The sequence below is a fragment of the Manduca sexta genome, chromosome 24, assembly GCF_014839805.1.
Source record: "Manduca sexta isolate Smith_Timp_Sample1 chromosome 24, JHU_Msex_v1.0, whole genome shotgun sequence".
Taxonomy (NCBI): Eukaryota; Metazoa; Arthropoda; class Insecta; order Lepidoptera; family Sphingidae; genus Manduca; species Manduca sexta.
The window spans coordinates 2,651,631-2,664,482 of NC_051138.1; the positions used below are offsets into that span (position 1 = coordinate 2,651,631).

Genomic DNA, 12,852 nt, shown 5'->3' on the forward strand with positions numbered 1-12,852 from the left:
AATTATTGGCGGAGTAGGTTACAAACTGTACTGGGCCCTTATTCTGTATGGTAGTGTAAACGCGTAACGCGGCCGTGTCATGTTATCTTCGTGAAATGTGCGTGGAATGGTATTCTGTAAGCCAAATTTCTATAGTCCTAAACATGATGCGTTGTGTTACGTGCTTGTTACGCACTGTTAAAATAACGTGCGGGATAGAGAATAAGGTCCCTGGAACGTATCCTGTAGCTAAAACACCTTTTTACTACCATAAATCTGTCGCTTGCATGTCATTCATTATATATTTTTGTTTTCTATTGGAACGAATGCAGGAAAGTGTTTTCGCTACGGCCCTTGAAGTGCCAACACGTATACCAGCCCTAATTCGAAATTAAATTTGCCTTAATGTGATTAGTTACATATCAGCAAACGTTCATTGAGGCAGGTTAAAAATGTCTTCGCAAACGCCCAAAACTCATAAAATTCTAACTACATAATAATAATAATATTCTTTCTCTAACCCAGAGTGGGAAGAGCTCGTAGTGTCGTGCGCGGCATTCCTCTGCGCGGAGTTTGCCGACCAGCGCATAGTGCTGGCGAGCACGAGGGAGTCTCTAGTGCAAACGCTCGCGTCTTTCGCAACTCAGCCTGCTACGATGAGGGCTATTGAGAGGGTGCCTTTGAAACAGTTAGTATTGTTTGAGAATTATGGTGGTAGTAAGATTTATTCGCAGTTTCGTGAAAGACATTTTTGTCATAGATGTCACGTTTTATACTTTCTACAAGCAGCTTTAGTTTATTTTAAAACTATTAATTCTCACTGCCTTCCATATTACTCAGTAACTTGTTAAACATCTATGTTCCTTTATAAAGAGATATCTTCTTTCCATAACTAGTACCTTTTAGATTATATTAGTTTTATAATATAAAGCAATTTTTTCAGACAAATGTGCATGGTGGAGGAGCTGGTCCGTCCGTATCAAAACCGTGCGTGGGCGCAGTCCAACTGGGTGCTGGTGCGGTTCTGGCACGGCTCCGGTTTTGGTTTCCGACACAGACAGTGGCCGCATCTAGCTGCGAAGTGAGTATGAGAGACTAAACGAATACCTATTTATTTCCGCCCCCAAACATCACTGTGGAAGCACTTTCGATAAACACTATAGCAAGTAATTTCTAGATATATAAGACTCGAACATTAAAGCTGGCTTGCACAACAGCTCTCTAAATAATGTATACTAAAATATAGAGAGGAAAAGTTTATGAACTTGATTATTTGTAGGTTTGTAGGGGTTAAGCTCTGTAATTGCTGAACCGATTTGAAAAATTATTTCACTAACAGGAAGCTACATTACTCTAGAGTGCATTACTTTTATCTCGGCTACTGTATGTGGGTCGTATCATTCACCATCAATCAAGCAGCTTATCTCACCATTCAGTGTTTTGAGGACTGCCTCGGTGGCGTCGTTGTACGATGCAACTGCAGTATATCACTCTCTTCAGGTCGGGCAAAGTGATATTGGGTTTTTCTACTCAGTATCAACCTGAAGTCTGAAATTTGTGTCCAATATGGCGATAGGTTCGCCCCAATTACCTCATGGGACGGAATACGAACAGCGGAAAGTGGGTGCACCAATTGCGGCTAAAAAGATTAGTCAATTTTTACCACATTTCAAGTGTCATACACGTCTACAAGAACCGAGCGTGTTCATGATAGATCGCAACTGTGACCTCTCTTATATCGGCCAAATAAAAAGGAATATAGGTACCCGCGTAAAATAACATAGGTATAGCTGACGTAAAACACCGACGCTCTACGAAGTCTGCAGTTGCTGAAGACTTTGAGGTTCTAATCATTATTGGTGACAAGGGAAAATTAATAAAAAAAAACGAAATAAAATCCGTAAAAATAGTTTTATTCCAATGTCTAACATTCGCGAAAATATAAGAAATTATTATCCTAACGAATATTTCACCTCAAACATCCAACATATTGTAATTATAATGGAATTCCGACGTGTTATCAGCAATAATTAATCAAACTGAATTTTCCAGAAACGCAACTAATCTGTAAACATTGTGTTCCGCTGACGTGATGGGAACTGTAACGTGTGAGTTATTGTCGATACTGTATCGAGATTTATTGTTTAATATCGGAATGGGCGCGTAAAACACGATGTTGAGTAGTAAGCGAATGAGAATGCACGTCGACACTTATTTTCATTGCTGAGGGAGGAGGATTTGTAATAAATACAATTTAGTTTTAATCTTAAGTGTGATATGTCAGATCTAGCCATTGTAAAGTTTTACAAATAATGTTGTATACACCTGTAAAGGTTTATCACCTAGTATAAGAAAATTCATTGTATTAGTTGTAAGGTTATTGTGGTAAACCGATAGAGTAACTATTGAATAAAAAAAATATATCAAAAACGCTGTCAAATTAAACTCAGTCTCTTAAGGTCTTCGCTATCGAATATACAGATGATCAACACCACAAATAATATTTTAAGTTACATGAGAAAAACAAGGATTTATTGCTGGTACAATTTTAAATAGATACATTACTACATTAAACAATGTTAAAAAGAAAATTACTATATTATTTATAAATAAATGAACAAAAATTACACAAAGTCCAGCAAAGGTACCTCATTCAGCTGGATACAACACTAGCCCTGCTGATTTTCGACGAGAGGCCCAGTTGACGTGCAGTCGGTACTTATTATAAAAAACAATGATAATAACATTACGGATTTACTGGTGGTGTTTTGGTTTGCTGATGGTCGGATATTTTTTTATGTCCGTCTAGATAGCGACCTCCGAACACAAGATGCATTTACAAGGTAAACCGTCCATTGTGGCAGTGATAAGTGTGTCGCGTTCCTGAAACACCATCTCTATATCTGGTTTCAACCAGACCGGCATAATTATGTCGACTGGCGAGTGATAAACGTTTCTCGTCAGTCAATACTCATTTGGAGCCCTTTCCAGTACTTAACCATTAGATTTAGTGTCATCAGTTTGATATGCTATTCGTATTTCCGATGACAAAATTAAAACAATTGTTACGCCCAGCTACCCTAGCTGATGACATCAGGCATTTCGGGAAATATTCAGGTAGGCAAGCAGCCTGGCAGAACAGAAGCGATGTCACGCCGCGGTTATTCTACTAATCTTTCTTGTTGTACGTACTAAAATAAACTGGTCGGCGATTCCGACTACTTTTTATACGTGAGTAAAACCGTGTTGTTTTTGACTAAACTAAAAAATCGTTTAAAATCATATTCTGTAATTATTGCTAATATTATAATTAATAAGATAAAAAGTGAGTAAAATAAATAAAATAAATAAATAACTTATTTGCATTCTGAGTTGAGTCGCACTTTACAATGCGGGATAATAAATAAATTCGATGACCACCTCTGTTTAATAAAGCCCTGACCTGTTTAAAACGCGGTTTTCGGTATTTCATCGTTTGTCAAGCGTTGAATCGATTGTTGTCACGAATGATTATCTACCCACTGGCAGCATATACAGGGTCATTTTTACATTGCGTTACTGAACGAAACTACATAAGGTGCGATGGGGTAAGATCGTAGGAGGTGTAACATCGTATAAATCTAATAACTAGCTATTGTGTTATAATATTTGTTTACGGACAACATTACCTACGACACCATCTTGTTCTCTACGGTACACAAGATCGCATAAGTTATTGAGACAAGTAAATAAAGTTTACGGTGCTTACAAACAAAATACCCGTATTTCACCGTTCCAATTATCGCTTGCTTATACAGTGAAAGTATAGTTGAGAAACCTGCATACCTGAAAAGACTAATCCGCACTAGGCCTAATCCCTCTCTGCAGTAGAGGAGGCCCATGCCCAGCAGTGGGACAGTATATAATACAGGGCCCATACAGGGTGAATATAATCTTTGTACTTGCTCCGATAATTGACATGACAGCTTATTGTTACCATTCGTATGGTATTTGTGATTTCTAGAGCTCAAAACAGTCCCATGTATTTCCTTTTCCCTATTCCTTCAGAATGATAGTGCATCAATGATTCTTCTTTTATGGTATTTAGGAGTAGTGTAGATCACCAACAACAATTAACCTCCTTTTTCTTTCTTTCTTCAGGAGCATTTAAGGATTAAGACATTTGACCTACTTTCTCCGTCGTCGACCTAAAAAAAGTCAGAAAAATAGTATTTCTTACTTTGTCAAATGGTGGCAATGAAACTTATTTTATCTCCATCCTAGTTTTAATAAGTTTATGTTTTGATATGAAAACTACAAAAACAAGGTATATTTCACAGATACGGTGACAGAGAGCCGACGGTAAACAACCTCGGAGCCAAGGTCGACGCTGGCCTGATGAGTCAATGTTTTGGTAAAAATGTTTCTTTTATTTTATTGGTTTACAGAATAACGGTTATTATGCCTAGAAATATTTGTGATTTCACAGCTTGTGAGCTTCTTACAGTTGGTGAAAATGTATATTTAGGTACTTAAGTCTAAGTTTCTTTTATGTTTTGACGTGACATGGCTTGCAAAATATGTTTATTTCCCCTGTTGTGCTATGAACAAAAAAAGAATAGCGTCAGAAATAGTGTAATAGGTCGTAACTAGCATTAGTAAATACTAAAAAGAGTTGGTATTATCACTCACAAGGTTAAAGTATTAAGTATCAATTTTAATTTGCTTTTTTTCGTCACTTACATAGTATATACTTGTGCCTGTTACGCGGTATTGAACTGTACCCTATGATTGAAATTTTATTGAAATTTATCACAGACAACTTATATCTGGAATAGTTTAACAAAAAATATATATGCACAGGTTCATTTTGATATTGAGTTACTAAATAAACATAAATACTTTTTTTAAAAATAACACTTTATAATAAGTTACCTGTATAATAAAAAAGTGTAAGTTTTAACAAAATAAATATCAGTAAAAATAATTTTAATTTTACGCGCACTAATGCCACTACTAAAAGAATCAGCCGCAACGGCAACTTCACACTTTCAGTCTGAAATACACTCACGCACACGCCACATTCGCACTTAACTATAAAAACCAAAACAATTTAAAAATAACACCGGGATTTATTATGAAAATATTCGTTATTTATGGATAATTTTTGCCACAATATTAACAGAGGTAATGACGAGTATATGGTTGTAATTAAACTAATTTTCGGATTCTATCAGGGTTTTTTATATTTTAGTTTTCTCCCGACGTTTCAAAGACTTTGCAGCCTTAGAGTATATGGTTTCATTTATTAACGTAATATCAAAATGAACTTGTATGCTAGTCAATTATTACAAAACTTAAAGCTCAATAAAGATAAATATAATATTAAGTATGGTGTATCAAATTAGGTCCATGCCCTTCTGAAGTGATCCAGGGCCGCATCAGGGACTATCTGGCCGCGCATCCAGCGGAGGCAGCGTCATTCCTCAACTCTTTGCTAAGTCAGCTGAACTGGGCGTTTTCGGAGTTCGTCACTATGATGCAAGAGGTAGCTATGCGCTTAGCAAAATACTGGTCTCTTATATGTGAGAGTTCGCCTGGGTAGGTACCACCGTAATGTCTATTTCTTCCGCCAAGCAACAGTGGGTAGTCACTGTTGTTTTCCAGTTTGAAGGACATTGTAGCCAGTGTAACTACTGGACTTAATAAGACTTAACATCTCATGTCTCAGGATGGCGAGCGCATTGGAATACCGTACAACGCTTGGTAATTTAAGGTGTTGGATGGTCTTTCTACTGTTTATGGGCGGTCGTATTGTTTACCATCAGGCGAACGGCAAGCTCGTCTCGACATTCAGAGCAATAAAAAAAAATCCATAGTTTCAAGAATTTTCTTATTCTTTTCTTTATGGATGTATAAATTATTCACAATTTCTTTGACAATGAAACTAACCAACTAGTGTAAATATCACAGATAAATAAAGGCATTATCCTACATGCATTAGACTAGTTTTATTTTATCGGATTATATGTTAGTGAAGTTATAGAATTGTGAAGTAGCACGGCGTAATTTGGCGAGCTTTATTTACATAACTTATTTGTCTAGTATCTACATTAAATACTAAAATATCGACGGTAGTAATTTGGAATGTCGTAGGGGTCATTTTGTCGCAAGTTGGTATTTATCTATATACTAGGTATACTAGGTACTAGACATTATTTTCTCCGTTTATCTTTATATTTTAAGCTACAGCCTAAAATTGATTTGGTAGTTAGTGACAAAAATGTTAAACTTTGAGTCTAATTACTCAAGTTATTAAACCTTAAAACTTTTTCTTTATTTTAATATACGTAGGGGAGACCAGGGATGAACGTAAATTTTTTTTATTTTTCTTAAAATCCCACAGAGCTTTCTGAATTCTAAAGTTTTAATTAATACACATGATAGACTGGTCTTTCGCCTATCTTTTAACAGCACCTTAAATATTATTTATATTATAAATTTTGAGAAAAGCGATTACATATTTGAGAGTCGGATTTGTTACAACCATCCCACCCCTAGGGTTGGTTGTAACAGTGTAAGGGGATGTTTGAAATATCGTAAAAAAATAAAATTACTTTCATAATCGATATATTAATTTATAATCAGCTTTATGGGTATAATTTTCGGATCAAAATTCTTATAAAAACAAATAAACATTGCTAGCATACAATAATAATTATCAACACTATTGAAAAATGAGATCTCAATCACACAAACAACTATGGCACGCATTTCGTTATTAGTGTAGTCTACATGAGCCCACAACAGTCTAGGCATTGCACCCAGTTTTCATTTGACCTGCTGTTTGAAAAGAATTCCATGCTATCTATACAGAAGCCATCTTCGCTATCTGAATCATCAGTATCTTTTATTATTTTAGCATCCTTTTTCTTCTTTATGTCTTATTTCCTTTTTTTTAAACAGTTTGCACTCAACGTTCGATTGCACGCATCTATATAAAGTAACATTGCACAATTGATATAAATTCGCAGTGTCTCTTAATGGTATTTCTATGAGAAGTACTTCTTCTGCAGCCAAATCCATTATTTCTGCAATAGCTAAAGCTTGAATGGTTGTTTTTTTGTGTATATTAGGCATTCAGAAATAGGCAACCTGGCAAATGGATTTGTATTAATTTGAAATACAAAAAAACGCAACAAAATGTGCTTCGAGATATCACACCATAAACGGTATCACACCATTCAAAATTTCCCGAATACGACAAACATATGCTTGTAACTTGAAAACTACTTTAGTAAGATACCATTTTAAACACTAAAATAGAGAAATGAATAGTTACGCTACTTCATTGATACTTGACATGCAAGATTGAACCTAACATTATAAAACAAACGCAGTTAAAAAGAATTAAAAGTTACTTTGGAGGTACTTTGACGTACTGTCTCGCTACATCCATAACGTGACGGCACAGCGCCGTGGGTGCAACTGAGGTGAATTGGGATCCAAAATGGCATATATTGGTGCTTTAACTATCAATGCAGAAGACATAATTCGTTTAAAATTCATTTGTTACGTTCATCCCGTGTTACTTTCATACCTGGTCTCCCTACATGAATTTTAAAAGTATCTTTCTAAATACATCATGATAGAATAAGACACGAAGAAGTTCAAGAATGTAAAATTAGTTATTCCTTAGTCATTTATGGTATTTGAAACTTCTATCATCGATATATTGTCATGGTCAATCATTATACTATTTCTAATTGCCATCAGTTATATTATTTATTTACGGGCCTACTGTGAATAATGCAAATTGTTTCGATAGTACATCTATGCTTATCTTTAATCTTTTAGATGGACAGGGTAAGCGTAGACGCACACCTAGAGTCGCGTCAAATCAAACTCTTAAGCCACGTGCTTCGACTTGTATCACGGGTTAGCCAGGGGCTTTTGGAGATGACCCTGTGCCTGGCTCCTCAGCTGCTCACAAAGCCGACAGCCTGCGATGATCAGAACGAGCTGTTACTAGGGAGAACTTGTCAGGTAATTAGAGATTCCGGTGTCCAAAGAAAAATCATAAAGCGCAATTAACAAGATGGTAGGTCTCTCTGGTATACAAGAGTTTGGGTGTTCAGAATCTTTAAATTGTGCCGCCAAAATAGAAGCTATGTTACACCTAAGTTCTATAGACATATTATAATAGAAAGGCAGTTTAAAGCGGACGAGTCGCCTAAATGTAATTGAATGAACTTACTCCATTAGGTTATACAAAAAAAAAAAAATTGGATTTCGGGTCTTTAATGGCTATAAATCTTTTGGTATTAGTCCGGAGGCTGAAATTTGTGCCCGATGAGGCCATAGGTTCATACAACTATGACGAAAAATGATTGCCCTAGTTGCACCTCCACCTACCCTTTCGAAAATAAAGATGTGTGTTTGTTTTTGGACTTCAGGGTTCTGAGAATGAACTTGTAAACACAAAAATAACTAGTATTTTTGTTAAGAAAGCAATAAGTATCTCACACAGATCCTGATGGCGGTGATATCGCGCGTGTGCGTGCGCGCGGGCGGCGGCGCGAGCTTCGCGCGGCTTGATGGCGCGCAGGCTGCCCGACACTGACCGCGTGCACTACTACGTTGCGCTGGCGCCGGTCGCTGGCTGTCTCATCAGGATGCTGGACCCGAAGCTGTCGCCGGAAGTAACCTTACATTTTGATGAGTTTAAGACATGAGTTGCAATAGTACGTTTTAGAGACGTCCAATACTGAAATGGTGTTATAAAAAAAAAAAAATAATTTTGAAAAGAATTTATTAACGTAACGCGATTCTTAATGACCATAAAAGTACAATGGATCGTGAAATTGTGCTTATCCAAATCACGCCGATTCGACCCTTTTATTTACTGGATTGAGCCATTTCCATCTCATGATTGTAGTAAGAGCGATTTTGTAGGCTCACCTGCCATGTTCAATTTGTTTTATTTCTAGCATTTGGAGAGAGTGACGAAAGCGCTAGTGACAGAGCCGCTTTTCCGATTGGACGGTTTGGAATTCATGCTCGGCAAATCGAAGGACAAACACTTCGTTTTATAAATGTTAGTTAGTCCATTGAAAAGTTACATTTGGGGTTGCGTTTTTAGAGGACGCAATTTTATTTTTGAAGTGTAGGGGGGATCAGTCTAAAGCTAAAACCAAGTTTGTGGGGTCGCCACCCTTGTCCCACAGCCGCCATCTTGAAAATAGGGGTTGAAATGGTTTTACGATGTATCTCTTAAACTACTTATCTGACAAAAAATGTATAAACTTTTTTGCAACAAATTTTCATTCTACAACTTTGGTCTAGTAACTTTTGTCGTAGAACTATAAATAAAAAAGTTATAAGCGAAAATGTTAAGAAATTCAATGTTAAGCAATGTCCATTGCAACGTCATCAGAATGTGTGTTTATAAGGTTCATAATACTTTTTTTGTACTCTCATTAATACCCAAATACCCAAGGGACCATTAGGGAACAAAAGAACATCTGCTTGCTATTATTATTATTATTTATAACCTCTTATTGTAAGAATAGCTGATAATATTGTGTTGAAGTTTCGTAAGTAAGTTATTGTAAAAGACTTTTAAAAAGTCAAAATGCTAATAAAAAAAATAGTTTTCACTAAAGTTAAAATCGTGTCTAAAATCATTCGAAATCGTCTTCAAAATTAAAAACAGAATAAAATACATCCGCACGTACAGAAATATGTAGCACAACTAAAAGATATGGGCCAATGACAACTTCAACACATCAGCTATTCTTACAATAAGAGAGGTTAGAAATAATAATAATAATAATAGCAGGCAGATGATCTTTTATTCCCTAATGGTCCCTTGGGTATTTGGGTATTAATGAGAGTACAAAAAAAAGTATTATGAACCTTATAAACACACGTTCTGATGACGTTGCAATGGACATTGCTTAACATTGAATTTCTTAACATTTTCGCTTATAACTTTTTATTTTAGTTCTACGACAAAAGTTACTAGACCAAAGTTGTAGAGAATTTAATTTGCAACAAAAATGCTTATACATTTTTTGTCAGATAAATAGTTTAAGAGATACATCAAAAACCATTTCAACCCCTATTTTCAAGATGGCGGCCGTGGGACAAGGGTGGCGACCCCACAAACTTGGTTTTAGCTTTAGACTGACCCCCCCTACACTTCAAAAAAGTAAATTGCGTCCTCTAAAAAACGCAAGGTAAGGCCTAAAAAATGTAACATTTCAATGGACTAAGTACAGTTATCAATCGCCATATTTTTATCGTATGTTTAGTGATTCCGTTGGTTGTCTTGTCTTGTTTGATATTATTTAATTGGACACTGATTGCCATTTGAATTCAATTTCAAAGTTCGTTATACAGAGAACCAATGTAATATCAGACCTGATTTATATATTGTCCCACTACTGGACACGAGCCTTCTCTACTAGTGAGAGAGAGAGCCTTAGTCCACCGCGCTGGCCTAGTGAAGATTGGTAGATTGTATTTACCCTGAAAAATCTTATAGGAAACCTTTATCGATAAAGCAAGCAATAATTTACAATGAATATACACATACCTACCTTTAAAAAATTCAGAGATGCGTAACCTTGGCTTTGACAGTTCGTTTTAACTGCCAACTAGGCTCTCACCTTCAGTATTTAGTACTTATCTACTCATATATATCTTTCACCGGCGTATTCGGACCGTGAAGTAAAAGCTTACCAATAAAATAAAAACTGGTAAAGCTTAGCTGTAGATATAATATACATATTATACAACGCTAAGGCCCGACTGACTCAGGATATTACCACTATTCCACAGAAAACCAACGTGAAAAAACTGCTTGCGTTTCGAAATATCCGTAGACAAAATCACCTCCTCCACTTCCTAATGTTCTATAAATAATAATTCATTAATGATTTATATGGATATGTGTATATTAATGGCTGTCAAGGATATCACTCTTGTATTGCCTATGCCACATGAAACACAATATAATAGATTCGGAAGACGTGACCATCGAGGAGCTGAAAGCCCTGGAGGTGGTGGTGGACAGGCTGCAAGTAGCTCGCGACGCCGCGGTCCGGGCGCGGTCGCCGGGCTCCAGCGGCGCGCAGTCCGACCTGCTCTGCACCATCTGTTACGCGCGACCGGCCGACTCCGCCTTCGTGCCTTGTGGACACCATTCTTGCAGGTGACAAGTATTACATGATATTCCTTTGATATTATGTTTATTTTATTAACTCTTATCCGAACAAGGACTAGAATGGTGGTAGGATATATTTTATATCTACCCGGATAGCAACCACCATACAGAAGGTGTTAAAACCCGCCACAGTGGCCCACGTAAATGTGTCGCATTCCGGGATCAGCCTGTGTATATACAATTCCAACAGACCGGCATGATTGTGTCGCCTGCCAAGGGCAATCATCTCTCGCCAGTCGACATTCTATTGAACCTCACCCACTTACCATCAGGTGCAATGGGATCACTTATAATGACGAACGTCTGGAAGAGGTATGCAGTATAGGTATGCAGAGGCGCAATATGTGGAGTCGTGGACCCACTTTTGTCATATATATATTTACTCCCGTGATATGATAGCCTTGCTTATCGCCACATTGGACATAAATTCCAGACGTCAGACTGATATTTAACAACAATATCACCTTACCCGCCACAGGAATTGAAATATTAAAATTCATCGTCACTTAAACCGCTCCAGGAATAGAACCCAAGTGATCAGTCCGGCAATCGCACCGCAATATAACTACGCCACCGAAGCACTAAAAATTTCTAGAATAGTGTCGATAAATATTGAAATTCTCTTATTTCAGAGCCTGTATAATGCAACACTTGTTGAACAGTAAACAGTGTTTCTTCTGCAAGGCGGACATCGATTCCGTACGGCAAGTGGAGCCCGCCAATAATTAACTGTCATGGCGGATTTTAAATCAAATCCTTAAAAATCGTAGCAATCCTGCTAGATTTTTGCATTTTATACATACGGAGGAAATCTGGTTGAAACCGGATATTTGTCAAGATTTTTATTTTTTTAATTTGTATATCCAAAGTAAGTTTTGGAATGCCTTGTAAATCATCGCAATCTTGTGACAGTTTTGTAATTTTTTAAAATAAAATGTGATTTTCATTTTTAGCTGAAATGGTTTATTTTTATTGTATTTGACTTCTAAACCTATTATTAAATATTTGTAATAATAATTTAGTTCATAAAATGAGCTATAAGTAATTAACGTATGAATACAAAAGTTACTTTCATAAATATTATTTATTAAGTACATATTTTTAAAATAAAATAAGTAAATACATACAGATGCATCAATCGAAAATATAACAAAATCGTATACATAAAAATAAGTTGGTCATTAATTTTCCACAATTTTAAAAATCTACAGAAACTAGCATAAATGGCAGTTTTGATTATTCTATAAGGAACTTTTAGGGTCCCTTTAGAGACCTTGTGGATATGGGTAGTAGGAGATTGGAGAGGGGCAGTCGCAGGATCCTCGCGGACCGGGGACCCCTCGAGGTCCAATGTGACCTGTAAAAAACAATTATACTCTTATAAAATATTACTATAATAAAGATTGTTGTTAGACAAATTGACTTAAGCAACTTATTTTTCAAAAAGTTTAGACTCGTTTCAAAAATGGAGAATAATGTTACGCGCCGGTGCGCTAACCAATGACATCGGGCGTTTCCGGGAATATTAGGCTGTGCAGGCAGGCTGGCAGAAGAGAAGCTATGTCACGCGGCAACTATTTTATTATCGCAAACTTGCTCGTAGTAAAAAATTCCTCTATCCTACTAGAATGTGGGGTTGACGCAACTTATTTAATCGCAGTTAT

General features: G+C 36.5%; 1 protein-coding gene and 1 pseudogene across 1 annotated transcript in view; both read left to right on the forward strand.

The window, feature by feature from the left end:
* The window catches only part of LOC119190397, a 35,961-nt pseudogene extending 23,848 nt beyond the window's left edge, over positions 1-12,113 (forward strand).
* LOC115440647 (polypeptide N-acetylgalactosaminyltransferase 2) overlaps positions 1-12,852 on the forward strand; it is a 148,387-nt gene that overhangs the window by 121,202 nt on the left and 14,333 nt on the right. The gene's annotated exons all lie outside the window — the stretch shown is intronic.